The sequence below is a fragment of the Pseudophryne corroboree genome, chromosome 11, assembly GCF_028390025.1.
Source record: "Pseudophryne corroboree isolate aPseCor3 chromosome 11, aPseCor3.hap2, whole genome shotgun sequence".
Classification (NCBI taxonomy): Eukaryota; Metazoa; Chordata; class Amphibia; order Anura; family Myobatrachidae; genus Pseudophryne; species Pseudophryne corroboree.
In genome coordinates, this window is record NC_086454.1 from 123,203,335 (window position 1) to 123,219,596 (window position 16,262).

At 42.6% G+C, this 16,262-nt stretch overlaps 1 pseudogene; it reads left to right on the plus strand.

Annotated features, from left to right (window-relative positions):
• Nucleotides 1–2,530: 2,530 nt before the first annotated feature.
• On the plus strand, nt 2,531–10,933 carry LOC134968673 (uncharacterized protein K02A2.6-like; annotated as a pseudogene).
• The last annotated feature ends 5,329 nt before the right edge of the window (nt 10,934–16,262 follow it).

Sequence of the window (16,262 nt, forward strand, 5' to 3'; positions counted from 1 at the left end):
AGGGAGAGCAGGGCTGCAGCGGAGGTCCTGCCCCCCTCCCAGGGCCGCCCGCCGCCGTCAACTTTCTCAGACAGCGCCAGTGCTTTCAGAGACAGCGACAATGTTCAGGGACGCGGACTCTTGGGCACTGGCAGCGGGCAGTGCTGCTGCCATCGCTGCGCTGCCCACTGCCAGTGCCCCAGAGTCCGCGGTAATGTGGCCACTGTAATGTTCGGGTTCCAGACGGGAGGGGGAGGAGGAGCCGCGTTCTCAGCTCCTCCCACCAGAGTTAATAATGCAGCCTGTGTGGAATTGGCCCGCCATAGGGAGAGGAGGGGCCTCTCAGCTCTTCCCCCATACTCCCTAATGCTGCCCGTTTGGGACTCCCCAGCTAGAGGGGGGAGGAGGGGTCCATACTTCTCCATGTCCCCTGACGTCCCGAGCGCTAAAACGACCATGTGAGGGAAGCAATTTCGATGTGCAGCAGCAGCATGATTGTCCATGTCACAGAGGCAGGTAAGAAAAACAAAATCCTAGAGTTGTACAAGTGGCAAGTGCTGTTCAGCATCTCTTTGTCTGTCCATTGTCCCCCCTCTCTCTCTTTCTGTCTATCTCCCCCTCAGCTCCCAATCTCTGTTGCCCCCTCTCCCCCCACCCCCCCTGTCCTCTCTCTCTTGTTTACTCTCTCTTCCTTGGCCTGCCTATCTCTCTATCCAACCCCCCCTCTCTCTCTCTCTTTCTCTCTATTCTACCCCCTCCCATCTTCCAATTCACTGTCTCTCCCTCTTGCCTTATTCCCCCATTTGTAACTTCTTGTAGTCCCTTTTCTTTGCATTAACTAGTTCTGATTTGGGTGTAGTATGAGTTGCCGGCGGCCAGCATCCCGGCGCCTGGATTCCGACCGCCGGCTTGCCGACAGCGGGACGAGCGCAAATGAGCCCCTCTTTTCTCTCAAGAGGGAGGAAAGGTGTTGGTATGCCGGTTGTCGGGATTCCAGCGCCGGTATACTGTGCGCCGGGATCCTAACAACCGGTATACTGAATACCACCCTTCTGATTTTTACTTACACACTGGCTTATTGCTATATTTGGTGGTCTCCCCCTATTCCTCCTCCCTCTCTCTCCCATCTCTCCAGTCACCCCCTATTCCTCCTCTCTGCCATCTCCCTCTATTCCTCGCTCACTCCCATCTCCCCCCCCATTTCTCCTCTCTCCTGTTTCCCTGCTACTTCTCTTCTGTTCCGTATACCCCTATTCCACCTCTCTCTCTCTGCAAACTCCTCTATTCCTTCTCTCTCTCTCTCATTCCCTCTATTCCTTCTCTCGCTCCCATCTCCCTCTATTCCTTCTCTCTCTTCCTTCTCCCCCTATTCCTTCTCTCTATTCCTTCTTCCACTATTACTCTCTCGCTGCCTGCCGTCTCTCCCATTCCTCCCCTCTCCCTCTATGTTGTCTCCGCCCTATTCCTCCTCTCTCTCTCTTATGTCTCCCCCTATTCCTTCTCTCTCTCTCTCCCATCTCCCTCTATTCCTTCTCTTCTCCCCCTATTCCTTCTCTCTCTTCCTTCTCCCCCTATTCCTCACTCTCTTCCTTCTCCCCCTATTCCTTCTCCCTCTTCCTTCTCCCCCTATTCCTTTCTCTCTGTTTGCCATCTCCCCCATTCCTCCTCTCTCCCTTTGCGTTGTCTACCCCTATTCCTCTTCTCTGTCCTGTCTCCCCCTGTTCCTCACATCTCCATACTTCTACTCTCTCTTCCATCTCCCCATATTCCTCCTCTCTCTTTCCCATAAATGTATAAAAATTGACAATATATTAGCCTCCTGCTCATCACAAGTTTGATGGCGGGGGCGTTGCCAGTAGTGGGCATTGGCTCAACGGCTGTAGGAGTCATCAGCGGTACTCAAAGGACATTATGGCTGCAGTGCCTCACCAGCCACTGACCTCACCGCACACCACTGCTACATACTGCCTTTAAGTAACAGACAGGTGTAATTTTTTTCTGATTCACTGCTGTGAATTAAAGGTAGCTGGTGTAATTGGCACTGTCAGAGTCTGCCTGACTGAGTGACAAACTGAAGAAAGCACAAAAAACGGGGGCCCCTGTCACAGACAGAGCAGAGGCCACTGTGTCCCTGCCCCCACCTGTGGTGTATATAGTTCCCATTGCTGTATATGTGTTCTGGTGGAAGGTTACAACGGATCTTATTTTGTATTGGTATTAGTTGGTGTATGAATCTATTTCTGTGTTCTTTGTTTTCCTGTTCTTTTCCAGTAAAGAAGCATGCAACACTCCCTGTGTCCTGGTTACATAAAAAACTCTTATTGAAATATAAGTAACAGATTTAACACTGGCGACGAGGATTAAACTTTTCTTCAGTATGGCTCCAGGTATCAGTGGAGCACCAGTGGGCTGACACAGCACAATTGTGGGGTGCAAACAGGAACAACTCATTCAGACTGCCAGCAGCACCTAACTTGAATAGAAGGAGCATGTGAGTTATATCTTCATTTTCTAAGGAAGGGAGGACTAAGTATAATAAAAAAAAAAAAAAATGTCAGGATATATTGGAACAATAGCTGCATTTGATGGTACTATAGAGGACTGGGCTACATATATTGAGAGAGTAGATCTATACTGTTCTGCTAATTCACTGGATGGTGACAAGAAGGTTCCAGTTTTACTCAGTGTAATGGGTGCCCAAACATACAGTCTGCTGAGGAGTTTAATAGCACCTGAGAAGCCAGCCAACAAGTCCTTTACTGACATTGTGGACATTTTACAAAAGCACTTAAACCCTAAACCATTAGTGATTGCTGAAAGATTCAGGTTTCACAGAAGGAATCAATGTGAAAGTGAAAGTATTTCTAAATACATTGCAGAGCTGAGGAGGTTATCTGAACACTGTGCATTTGGAGCAGGGTTATCAGATGCTCTAAGAGACCGTTTAGTTTGTGGGATGAAAAGTGCAAGTACACAAAAGAAATTGCTGACTGAGCCTGACCTGACCTTAGAGCGAGCACTGGCCATAGCTATTTCAATGGAGACCAACCAGGGATGCATCAGAATTGCAGCAAAAGCAGGGCCGGTTCCAGGGCTTCTGGCGGCGCGGGCGGCATTAGGGTGTGTGGCTTCATACAGGGGGCGTGGTCAGTTACTCCCCCTGTACTGTTGTAGGATGTGCGGTGCGCGATGACGTCATCGCGCACCGCACAGCAAAGGTCCTCTCCACGAAGGTAAACTAGACGCTAACACATCATTACAGTGAAGGTCCTCTCCAGGAAGGGAAATTAGATGCGTAGCGTCTCGTTTCCCTTCACAGCGGGCAGCCCACGAAGGGAAACTAGACGCTACGCATCTAGTTTCCCTTCACAACGGACAGCGGGCCACGGCAGCGGGGGGCACCACAGCAGCAGCGGATCTTGCCATGGTGCGGCGCCCTCCGGATGGCGCCGGCGCCCTCCGGAAGGCGGCGCCCTGGGCAAAAGTCCTGCTTGTCCGTGGCAAGATCCGCTACTGAGCAAAAGGCACCAGAAGGTACTCCCAATCCAGTTCATTTGTATCAGAGACAGTCCTGTGTTTGCTGTGGGAAGTCCTCACATGATGCCAGTCAGTGCTGGTTTAAAGACAAAGTGTGTAGAAAATGTAAGAAAAGAGGCCATATTGAAAGGGTGTGCCAGTCGGGGAAAACACCAAACCGCTCGCAAGTATCCAAAGTTCCCAGGAGAAAACATACAACATCCCAGGTACATAAAGTAGCCGACAATGAATCAGACTCTACTGATAGTACTGGTACAGAAAAAGGGTTACGCAGCCTAGCGATGCACTCTATGGCGGCAAAAGAGCGTCAAGTGATTTGGGTCACTTTGGAAGTAGCAGGTATTGACTTAAAAATGGAATTAGACACAGGCTCTGCTCTGTCAGTGCTAAATGCAAGTGATTACAAACGCCTGTTTGCTGCTATTCCTTTAAAGAAAACATCCGTAAAACTCCGCACATATACGGGTGAACTGGTGTCCCCATTGGGAAAAATAAAAGTTTATGTGAAATACAAAGGCAATACCCATAAGCTGTATTTGTATATACTTCCACATGGTGGACCGGCATTATTGGGCCGCGAATGGATAAGGAAAATCTAACTTGATTGGCATTCCATTCACAGGCTACAATCTACTGCATCTGATGTATCCAACAATGACGCAGCTATTAAGGAACTTTCTAAATTGTTAGCTGCCGCACAACCCATTTTCCAACCAGGGATCGGCACGTTAAAGGATATTAAGGCAGGTATAGAGTTGGATCCACATGCCGTTCCAAAGTTTTGTAAAGCTCGCACGGTACCTTATGCCATCCGACCAGCGGTTGAGGAGGAACTACGGAAACTGGAAGACTCTGGTATACTCTCCCCAGTGGAATGGAGTGAATGGGCTACGCCCATAGTTCCGATAGTAAAGAAAGACAAAATAGGAAGCATCCATATTTGCGGAGATTTCAAAATGACAATAAATCCAGTACTACGGACTGTGCAGTATCCTTTGCCTAAAATAGAGGACATCTTTGCAGCTCTCTCAGGGGGCGACCGATTCTCCAAAATTGACCTAACTCAAGCGTACTTGCAAATGGAAATTGAGGAGGCATCTAAGAAATATTTAACCATCAATACTCACAAAGGTTTATTACAATATAACCGTCTTGTGTTTGGACTTTCTTCTGCCCCAGCATTATGGCAGAGAGCAATGGATCAAGTCCTACAAGGAATACCAGGTACGCACTGTTACCTGGACGATATAATTGTAACAGGCATAGATGATGTGGACCATTTAAATAATTTGGAAAAAGTATTAACCCGACTACAGGAATATGGACTCATAGTAAATAAAGATAAATGTGCATTTTTCCAAGAAAGCATTTCATATTGTGGACATGTGATTGATAGAGAAGGCCTGCACAAATCAAATGATAAAATTGAGGCAGTACTACAAGCACCCCAGCCACAGTCTGTGTCACAACTGAGATCTTACCTGGGCCTAGTTAATTATTATCACAAGTTCTTACCAGACCTCTCCACAGTAATACACCCGCTAAATGCCCTACTACAGAAAAATGCACGATGGAAGTGGACAAAAGACTGTGATAAAGCATTCTCAGAAACAAAAAGATTGATTACATCTGATAAAGTCCTTACTCATTTTGATCAGAAACTACCCATCAGGCTGGCAGGTGATGCGTCACCATACGGCATTGGAGCAGTGTTATCACATCAACTGAGAGATGGTAGCGAGAAGCCAATAGCGTTTGCTTCACGGTCTTTGACAGTGGCAGAGAAGAATTATGCGCAAATTGACCGAGAGGCCTTAAGTTTAGTATGGGGAGTGAAGAAATTTCATACATTTTTGTATGGGCAAAGGTTTACATTAATTACGGATCATCAACCACTGGTATCAATTTTTAACCCCCACAAGGGAGTCCCAGCCATGACTGCAGCTCGGATTCAACGTTGGTCATTATTCCTGGGTGCTCATACATACGACATTGAGTTTAAAGGAACAAAACTACATGGCAACGCTGATGGTCTATCGCGTTCTCTGTTGCCCCAAAGTGAGGAGGACAGTGATGGAGACCCCCTGGAAGTGTATCACAATATGTTGATGGAACAGCTACCTATTACCAATGCCACGATCAATCGGGAAACAAGGAAAGACCCAGTACTGTCAAAAGTAATGGGCTTAACTCTCAAAGGTTGGCCTAAACATGGCGATGCTCAATATTACGGGTTTTCGGGCAGGAGAGATCAGCTTTCTGTCTGTCAAGGAACTCTATTGTGTGGGTCCCGAGTGGTAATACCACCTAAACGGCGAAACAGAGTTTTGGAAAATTTGATGAGGGTCACCTAGACACAGTAATAATGAAGAATCTTGCTAGAAGCTATGTGTGGTGGCCAGGAATCGATGGTCAAATTTAAACTTTGACAAAAGGGTGTGAAGGATGTCAAAGAGTTCAAAATGCACCACCTTTAGCCCCGTTACACCCCTGGGAATGGCCTTCATCTCCATGGCAGTGGGTACATATTGACTTTGCTGGTCCATTCATGGATTGTATGTTTCTTATTGCAGTGGACGCTCATTCAAAATGGCCAGAGGTAATAAAGATGAAATCCACTACTTCTGAGAAAACAATTGCTGTGCTGCGAACCATCTTTGCTAGAAATGGTCTACCGGAGCAAGTGTGCAGTGACAATGGGCCACAGTTTGTGTCCATGGAATTCAAAAAGTTCATGCAAGACAATGGAATTAAACATTTTACATCCACTCCACACCATCCAGCCACTAACGGTTTGGCTGAGTGATTTGTCCAAACATTCAAAAAAGCTATCAAGTCCATGCACCATGAACATCTACCTTTGCAACACAAGATTGACAACTTCTTGTTTATATATCGTAGGACTGAGCACTCCACTACCGGTCAGCCTCCTGCGGTGCTATTTATGCAACGGAACTTACGGTCTCAGTGGGACTTGATAAAACCGGATGTAAGGCGGAAGGTACATAACAAACAGTTTCAATCAGTTTATCAGAAACCTACTCGGTTCTTCCACATTGGCCAAGAGGTTCTGGTCCGTGATTATAGAAGAGACAAATGGCAACCGGGAATAGTTTCTTCCAAATCCGGCCCTCTGATGTACGTGATTGAAGTTGGAGAATTGTGGCGTCGCCACATTGATCAAATCATTGAGGCTGGGAGGCAAACTGACTGTACGTCGACAGGTGGACATAGTCAAGCCAGTGATGTGGGGGTTTATGTATACCCCTCTGGAACTGATACAGAGACTGTTCCTGACACTGTGGAGGAAATTTACCCCGCTGGGTCAGATACAGAGACTGTTCCCAAACCTGTTATGGAGTCACCTGAGCATGAGGTTTCCTTAGTAACAACTGATCCTGAACCTTCTAGTGTGATTTCTGTGGAGCAGCCAGTCACTCTGGGAGTTAAACATCGGTATCCAGTAGTGATGAGCGGGTTCGGTTCCTCGGAATCCGAACTCCCCCGAACTTCACCCATTTTACACGGGTCCGAGGCATACTCGGATTCTCCCGTATGGCTCGGTTAACCCGAGCGCGCCCGAACGTCATCATCCCGCTGTCGGATTCTTGCGAGATTCGGATTCTATATAAGGAGCCGCGCGTCGCCGCCATTTTTCACTCGTGCATTGGAAATGATAGTGAGAGGACGTGGCTGGCGTCCTCTCACTTTGTTTCAGGGGGCTGCAGTGCAAATATCTTTATTCTGGGGACCAGCAGTATTATAGGAGGAGTACAGTGCAGAGTTTTGCTGAACAGTGACCACGAGTATACGTTGTCTGCCTGAAAAACGCTCCATATCTGTGCTCAGTGTGCTGCATATATCTGTGCTCACACTGCTTTATTGTGGGGACTGGGGACCAGCAGTATTATATAGGAGGAGTACAGTGCAGAGTTTTGCTGACCAGTGACCACCAGTATACGTTGTCTGCCTGAAAAACGCTCCATATCTGTGCTCAGTGTGCTGCATATATCTGTGCTCACACTGCTTTATTGTGGGGACTGGGGACCAGCAGTATTATATAGGAGGAGTACAGTGCAGAGTTTTGCTGACCAGTGACCACCAGTATTATACGTTCTCTGCCTGAAAAACACTCCATATCTGTGCTCAGTGTGCTGCATATATCTGTGCTCACACTGCTTAATTGTGGGGACTGGGGACCAGCAATATTATATAGGAGGAGTACAGTGCAGAGTTTTTCTGACCAGTGACCACCAGTATTATACGTTCTCTGCCTGAAAAACGCTCCGTATCTGTGCTCAGTGTGCTGCATATATCTGTGCTCACACTGCTTTATTGTGGGGACTGGGGACCAGCAGTATTATATAGGAGGAGTACAGTGCAGAGTTTTGCTGACCAGTGACCACCAGTATTATACGTACACCAGTAATATTATCAAGTTTACTTGAACCGGGGAAGAAAGTTGCCCCAGATCTAGAAAAGGATAACAATTCAAAAGGTCCATTAGCTTTTGTAACGAAATATAATTCATCAGCTAAAGAAATTAAACGGATTATAAATAAAAACTATGGTTTGTTAAATCAAGATAGATACTTGAAAAAGGATTTAGAGGGATCACGTAAGGTAGTATTTAGGAAAGCTGATAGTCTTAAGCTTAAACTAGCCCCTAGTATGCTTAGATCAGTTACAGCTAAAGGTAACAGTGAAGGGAATTGGTTGAATCAAATACCTAAACCAAAAGGTTTTTTTCGTTGTAGTAAACCCCGATGTTACACATGTGGTCATGCGGTACATAGGGGGGATACAATCACCTCATTTGGGGATAAATCAACGTATGAAATAGGTACATTTCTAAATTGTCAAACCTGTTATGTCATCTATGTTATAACCTGTGGGTGTGGAGTCCAATATGTGGGTCGCACCACTAGGACACTTAATGTTCGATTTTTAGAACACAGAAGGTGTATCCTGAAAGAAAACAAAATGCATAGCCTACCACGACATGTAAGCCAATGCCCCAAGGGGAAGTTGAAGGATATTAGAGTACAGGCTATTGAACATGTTCCCCCTACAAGGAGAGGGGGAGATAGATTTAAGAATTTGTGTAGGAAGGAGGCATTTTGGATTTTTAAGCTTGGTGCTATGACCCCGGTAGGTTTGAATGATACCATAGAACTAAATAATATCTAGGATACCAATAGCTGCTGTAGGCATCAAATTGGGGCTTATAAATTGAGTCCCAATGGGATGTATGCAGCTAAGGGTGATTTTCGAAGGTAATAGATATCAGGTGTTAATGGGGTGATACCATATGTGGGGTAGGGTATTCCTTATATCTATAAGGGGTTCATTCTTAGCTTTATATCAAGAAATAATAAGAAAAGTATGATCATCATTTCCAAGATGAGAACGTTTTTGCCGATGGAGAATTTTACCTGTGCAGTATTATGAATGGGTACAATTGGTTATATAGGGTTAATATGGCAAAATGATCATGTACCTATGAGATGTTGATTCTTTTTTTGGGGTTCTTGGTTTTGTATGCATATGTATAAACCTAAAGATCTGAGTATAACGAGAAATGTATTTTATGAGGGGGGTATAAATTATTTTTAATCCATTGGGTCACCCTCATCTCATTTTGTTTATATAATGCTGTGTATGCATAATAATTTTTAATGTGAAATATATGATTTTAAACCTCTTGGTAACTATTTGGCTGTGAGACGCCTTTTTCTCTTTGGATTAGGGATTGTTCTTAATGTGTTTTAATATGTTTAATATGTTTGAATTTGTCCCTTTATAATGGGTGCTATTTGTGGTGATTCATGTGATAGCAAGCTTACACTGCTGTTTATAATTATTAGTCAGCTGCATCAGCAATTAAATGTGATCTGAGAAGAGTATAAAGGGTCAAGGAATTTCAAAGGCGGTACTTCTGATGAAACAGCCCCTGTTCCGAGGCTGAGAAACGCGTTAAGTATCCTGCCATCCTTTTCTGCTGAAAAATTCATGATGGGGGCTCCATTTCGTCCCACTGATTGATCCACAAACGGGAACCACAGTCGGAGCGAGGCAGCTCTAAGCTCCGTGGAGATCCTTCAAATCGTAGAGCAAGCCACGGGGATCCGGCGCCCGCATCGGTGAAGGAAACCTCGGCGTGTCCGCAATCTATAGAGACAGGGGTAAGCATAATATATGAACTGATTACTGCTGTAGAGCGGGCCACGCTCTGATTCTAATTGAGTCATCTAACAAATATGCACCCCAGAAAAGTCTCTTAATTATCGGACCACTACAGTTCAGTGCTTGAACGGAGATAAAAGTGACACATTATCTGAATTTATTTGTATTCTGCAGTGGACCCATTTACAAATTATTTGTGTGGATCATACAACGGTATAAAGGACTATTAATGAACTTCTACATTAATTGTTCCACCTGAAGAGTGTGCACACTCTGGAGATTTCTCCATTCAGCAAAGTACATCTAAGGACTTTTTAGGAATTGTAACATCTTTTTAGTATAATGAAGGGAGCCTTCTAGTGTTAATAACAAAAAGGTTACCATATAAATTCCAGTTACATTGCAGCTTTGATAATATTTCAGCAGAAAGGTTTTTATTTGTTTTTAATATATTGTGTGATTATTAGTAACCACAGTAATAAAAATATTTTATATTTTTCACTATTGGTGACAGCGCTTCTTATTTGTTTCTATATTTGTATATATTTTTTTGAGGGTCGGCACCTCAAATATAGAAGCTGCAGCCACCGAATCAGTGTTTTCATAGGTGTCTCACAGTCAATACACTAGCGCCCACTTTCTTGTTGTTTAAACCTCTTTTTTTTGTGCTGATCAAGTGGGCTGCTTAATAGTTACCATGTCAGGTCTTAAATGCATTACTGAACGTCTTGAGAGACGTAATAAATATGTGGTTAATCCTGATGATAATTTAGATAGACCTGATACAGAGGATAATAATGATATGTTTAAATTATTTAATAGATTGGAGTCATTATGTCTCGCAGAGACTCGTCACTGGTGGGATCAGGTCACTCTCCAGAAGTATCTGGACAGGGACCTGATCCCAAGAGGTTTGAGGATTTTTAAGAATTCCTCATTTAAGGAGGATAAAGTGTTTTTAGAGAGATGGAATAATGTCCTCGATGATTGTTCAAAAAACCTCATGAGGTTGTTAATTAAATATAGGACAGAGAAGGTAGCTGAAATACAGAAGGAGATAGATCAAGTATATAATGATCTTAAAAAATATTCACAACACCCAGGATTTAATATGAGGGATGATAGAATCAATCACAGAGTTGAGGATTTTGAAAAAGAGTTAATTAACAGGAAAGATGAGAAATTACATAGAGACAAGGAAGATTATGACAAAGATCAGATTCGGACCTAAAATAAAAAATTCAGAATACCCAGTGAACAAAGGCCCTATAGGGATTTTTCCAATGCTCGACCCGATAGAAGGGGTCGTATTTATTCCTCTAATAGGAAAAATTATACATATGATAGGAGTCCCCAAAAGAGAATGTACAACTATAGACAAAATGATGGATCCCAAAGGGGTTGGAGGAATCATCAGACCAATAGAAGAGGGACACCCTGGAAAGAGATTCCCACCCACAATAGATTTGAGACACTCAGGAATAGAGGAACGCAAGGATATGGATCATCCCCACCCCCCTCAACTGAAGGTGGGATGAGGAGATCACCCCCAACACGACAACATTTTTTAGACAGGGGACGACACACAAATCATTTAAGATCCCCACAATTTCAAAAAAAGGAGGATTACGGGATAAGAAAGAGGGGAAGAGAAGAGGAAGACGAAAGAGAGGATGTAGAGGGGGAAGGCTCAACAAGGGCTCCAAACAAAAGTATCAGGAGAAGGTAGGTCCCACTGGTATTTTTAACCTTTCAGATAAAATTATCTCTGCCGATGAATTAACACTACTTAAAAAGGGACTTAAATTTGCACCTTCTGCTAAACCGGACTTGTTTGGACTTTTTGTTGATCTTAATCGATTTGTTAGGACTCTGAGTCGTAAAAGGTACTTCGCCATTAAAGATCTAAATAAAAAAGAGGTGATAGGAACTCCCATTATTTTAGATAAGAATGATCAAATCCCGTTAGAAATACTAGAATCCCTCCTTTCTGAGAATACAGATCACCGAGAGGCACCATCTGTAATGGAAAAAATTTATGATGTAAACGTAAATGGAAAAATTTTTAAGAAACCTTCGGAGTTTTATCCACTTCAATACCAGGGACCATTTGTGGAAAGCTTTTACTCTACCACAATGGAGGATTTTAGGAAATTGTGTCAAAAAGTGGAGTCTAGAGATAAAAAGAAAAAAACATTTGGAGATAATCTTAGTAAGAAGGAAAGACAGGCTCTGAAAAAGCTTACTGCAGATACAGATCTTATCTTCAGACAGTCCGATAAGGGGGGCGGTCTTGTGATTCAAAACCGAAAAGACTATCTTATGGAAGCTACAAGACAGTTAACTAATGAATTATTTTATAAGAAGATCTGCAAGGATCCTACCCCAGTATTTCAGAAAGAGTTAAAAACTCTTCTGGACGCAGCTCTCATTGATGGGATTATATCTAAAGAAATCTGGCATTTTTTGTTTTCCGTGCATCCTATTATCCCAATATATTACCATTTACCAAAAATTCACAAACATATCACAACACCACCGGGTCGGCCTATAATTTCTGGTGGTGGGTCACTAACCACTAATTTATCTTCTTTTGTTGATGCACATCTTCAGGGTTATGTCACATCACTTCAATCTCATTTAAAAGACATCACAGATTTTTTGAATAAAATTAAGCAAATTGTCTGGAAGGACACATATAAATTGATAACATGTGATGTTGAAGCTTTGTACTCTAACATCCCACATCAAGAGGGGATGTTAGCAGTGGAACACTATTTAATTCTTGATACAACTGTACCTGAATCATTACGGAATTTTTTATTGTCCTCCATACAATTTATTTTATCACATAATTATTTTTTGTTTGAATCACAGTTTTATTTACAATCTCAGGGCACAGCCATGGGGACCAAGTTCACCCCGAGTTTTGCCAACCTCTATATGGGGCGGTTCAAGGAACGCTACATTTGGGGTGGCGAACATGGGGCGAACTTGGTCTTCTATGGGCGATTTATAGATGATTTATTTTTTATTTGGGATGGTGATGATAGCACAGTCACTGATTTGGTTCAACAGCTTAATAATAATTAATATAATTTAAAGTTCACGCATAATGTCAGTGACACAACTATAAATTTTTTGGATATTATGGTTAAAGTTGAGAATAAACAATTACACACTGTTACTTATACGAAAAAGGTTGATTGTAATAAATATTTGCACTATGGGAGCTGTCACCATAAGAGTTGGAAGAATAATATTCCTAAGGGACAGTTCATGCGAATTCGCAGGAACTGTTCAAATGAGGAAGACTTTATGAAACAGGCAGAGGGAATGTTGGCATCTTTTCTTGAACAAGGCTATCCCAACAGTCTTCTAGAAAATACACTCTTAGAAGTAAAATTAATGGAAAGAGAAAGTTTACTTGAACCGGGGAAGAAAGTTGCCCCAGATCTAGAAAAGGATAACAATTCAAAAGGTCCATTAGCTTTTGTAACGAAATATAATTCATCAGCTAAAGAAATTAAACGGATTATAAATAAAAACTATGGTTTGTTAAATCAAGATAGATACTTGAAAAAGGATTTAGAGGGATCACGTAAGGTAGTATTTAGGAAAGCTGATAGTCTTAAGCTTAAACTAGCCCCTAGTATGCTTAGATCAGTTACAGCTAAAGGTAACCGTGAAGGGAATTGGTTGAATCAAATACCTAAACCAAAAGGTTTTTTTCGTTGCAGTAAACCCCGATGTTACACATGTGGTCATGCGGTACATAGGGGGGATACAATCACCTCATTTGGGGATAAATCAACGTATGAAATAGGTACATTTCTAAATTGTCAAACCTGTTATGTCATCTATGTTATAACCTGTGGGTGTGGAGTCCAATATGTGGGTCGCACCACTAGGACACTTAATGTTCGATTTTTAGAACACAGAAGGTGTATCCTGAAAGAAAACAAAATGCATAGCCTACCACGACATGTAAGCCAATGCCCCAAGGGGAAGTTGAAGGATATTAGAGTACAGGCTATTGAACATGTTCCCCCTACAAGGAGAGGGGGAGATAGATTTAAGAATTTGTGTAGGTAGGAGGCATTTTGGATTTTTAAGCTTGGTACTATGACCCCGGTAGGTTTGAATGATACCATAGAACTAAATAATATCTAGGATACCAATAGCTGCTGTAGGCATCAAATTGGGGCTTATAAATTGAGTCCCAATGGGATGTATGCAGCTAAGGGTGATTTTCGAAGGTAATAGATATCAGGTGTTAATGGGGTGATACCATATGTGGGGTAGGGTATTCCTTATATCTATAAGGGGTTCATTCTTAGCTTTATATCAAGAAATAATAAGAAAAGTATGATCATCATTTCCAAGATGAGAAAGTTTTTGCAGATGGAGAATTTTACCTGTGCAGTAATATGAATGGGTACAATTGGTTATATAGGGTTAATATGGCAAAATGATCATGTACCTATGAGATGTTGATTCTTTTTTTGGGGTTCTTGGTTTTGTATACATATGTATAAACCTAAAGATCTGAGTATAACGAGAAATGTATTTTATGAGGGGGGTATAAATTATTTTTAATCCATTGGGTCACCCTCATCTCATTTTGTTTATATAATGCTGTGTATGCATAATAATTTTTAATGTGAAATATATGATTTTAAACCTCTTGGTAACTATTTGGCTGTGAGACGCCTTTTTCTCTTTGGATTAGGGATTGTTCTTAATGTGTTTTAATATGTTTTAATATGTTTGAATTTGTCCCTTTATAATGGGTGCTATTTGTGGTGATTCATGTGATAGCAAGCTTACACTGCTGTTTATAATTATTAGTCAGCTGCATCAGCAATTAAATGTGATCTGAGAAGAGTATAAAGGGTCAAGGAATTTCAAAGGCGGTACTTCTGATGAAACAGCCCCTGTTCCGAGGCTGAGAAACGCGTTAAGTATCCTGCCATCCTTTTCTGCTGAAAAATTCATGCTGGGGGCTCCATTTCGTCCCACTGATTGATCCACAAACGGGAACCACAGTCGGAGCGAGGCAGCTCTAAGCTCCGTGGAGATCCTTCAAACCGTAGTGCAAGCCACGGGCAGCCGGCGCCCGCATCGGTGAAGGAAACCTCGGTGTGTCCGCAATCAATAGAGACGGGGGTAAGCATAATATATGAACTGATTACTGCTGTAGAGCGGGCCACGCTCTGATTCTAATTGAGTCATCTAACAAATATGCACCCCAGAAAAGTCTCTTAATTATCGGACCACTACAGTTCAGTGCTTGAACAGAGATAAAAGTGACACATTATCTGAATTTATTTGCATTCTGCAGTGGACCCATTTACAAATTATTTGTGTGGATCATACAACGGTATAAAGGACTATTAATGAACTTCTACATTAATTGTTCCACCTGAAGAGTGTGCACACTCTGGAGATTTCTCCATTCAGCAAAGTACATCTAAGGACTTTTTAGGAATTGTAACATCTTTTTAGTATAATGAAGGGAGCCTTCTAGTGTTAATAACAAAAAGGTTACCATATAAATTCCAGTTACATTGCAGCTTTGATAATATTTCAGCAGAAAGGTTTTTATTTGTTTTTAATATATTGTGTGATTATTAGTAACCACAGTAATAAAAATATTTTATATTTTTCACTATTGGTGACAGCGCTTCTTATTTGTTTCTATATTTGTATATATTTTTTTGAGGGTCGGCACCTCAAATATAGAAGCTGCAGCCACCGAATCAGTGTTTTCATAGGTGTCTCACAGTCAATACACTAGCTCCCACTTTCTTGTTGTTTATACGTTCTCTGCCTGAAAAACGCTCCATATTTGTGCTGCATTGTAGTATATAGTAGGAGTACAGTGCATAATTTTGCTGACCACCAGTATATAATATATAGGAGTACGGTACAGAAGGCCACTGCTCTACCTACCTCTGTGTCGTCAAGTATACTATCCATCCATACCTGTGGTGCGCATACATCTTTCATGACACGCACTGAGTGAGATCCTCAATCACGGCCTCTCCCATTTGTTTGAAAACTCTAACTCCCTATTACCTTCCGAAGAACAATGCAAAACAATACAATACTATGCAATACGATATTGACTATGACCTAGCTGTGAAGAGAATCAATATTCACAACACAGCAGAAATAGCCAATTCAATCACATACACAATAAAGTAGATAATCAATACTTATATGAGTGGGCCCTCTCCTGCGTCACCGCTACTTCTCCTTGCAGTTGTTCCAGCTTTCTGCACCTCTTTCTCACTTGCTGCCACGCACCTGGCTTCTGGCACCTGCTTCTTTCACCTGGCTTCCGGTACATAATTCGTCCACAGTTCGCAGTCCTCTCTCATGCAGGCTGTGGCTGCAGCAGCGCACACTCACTCACCCAGCAGCAGCAGCAGCCCAGACACACTTTCTCTCCCCTAGTAGCACACTCTCACTCACTCTCACCCTGCAGCAGTATAGGAGTGCTGTGTGTACTGGGGGAGAAATATGGGGTGCTGTATGACCTGAGAGGTAAGATG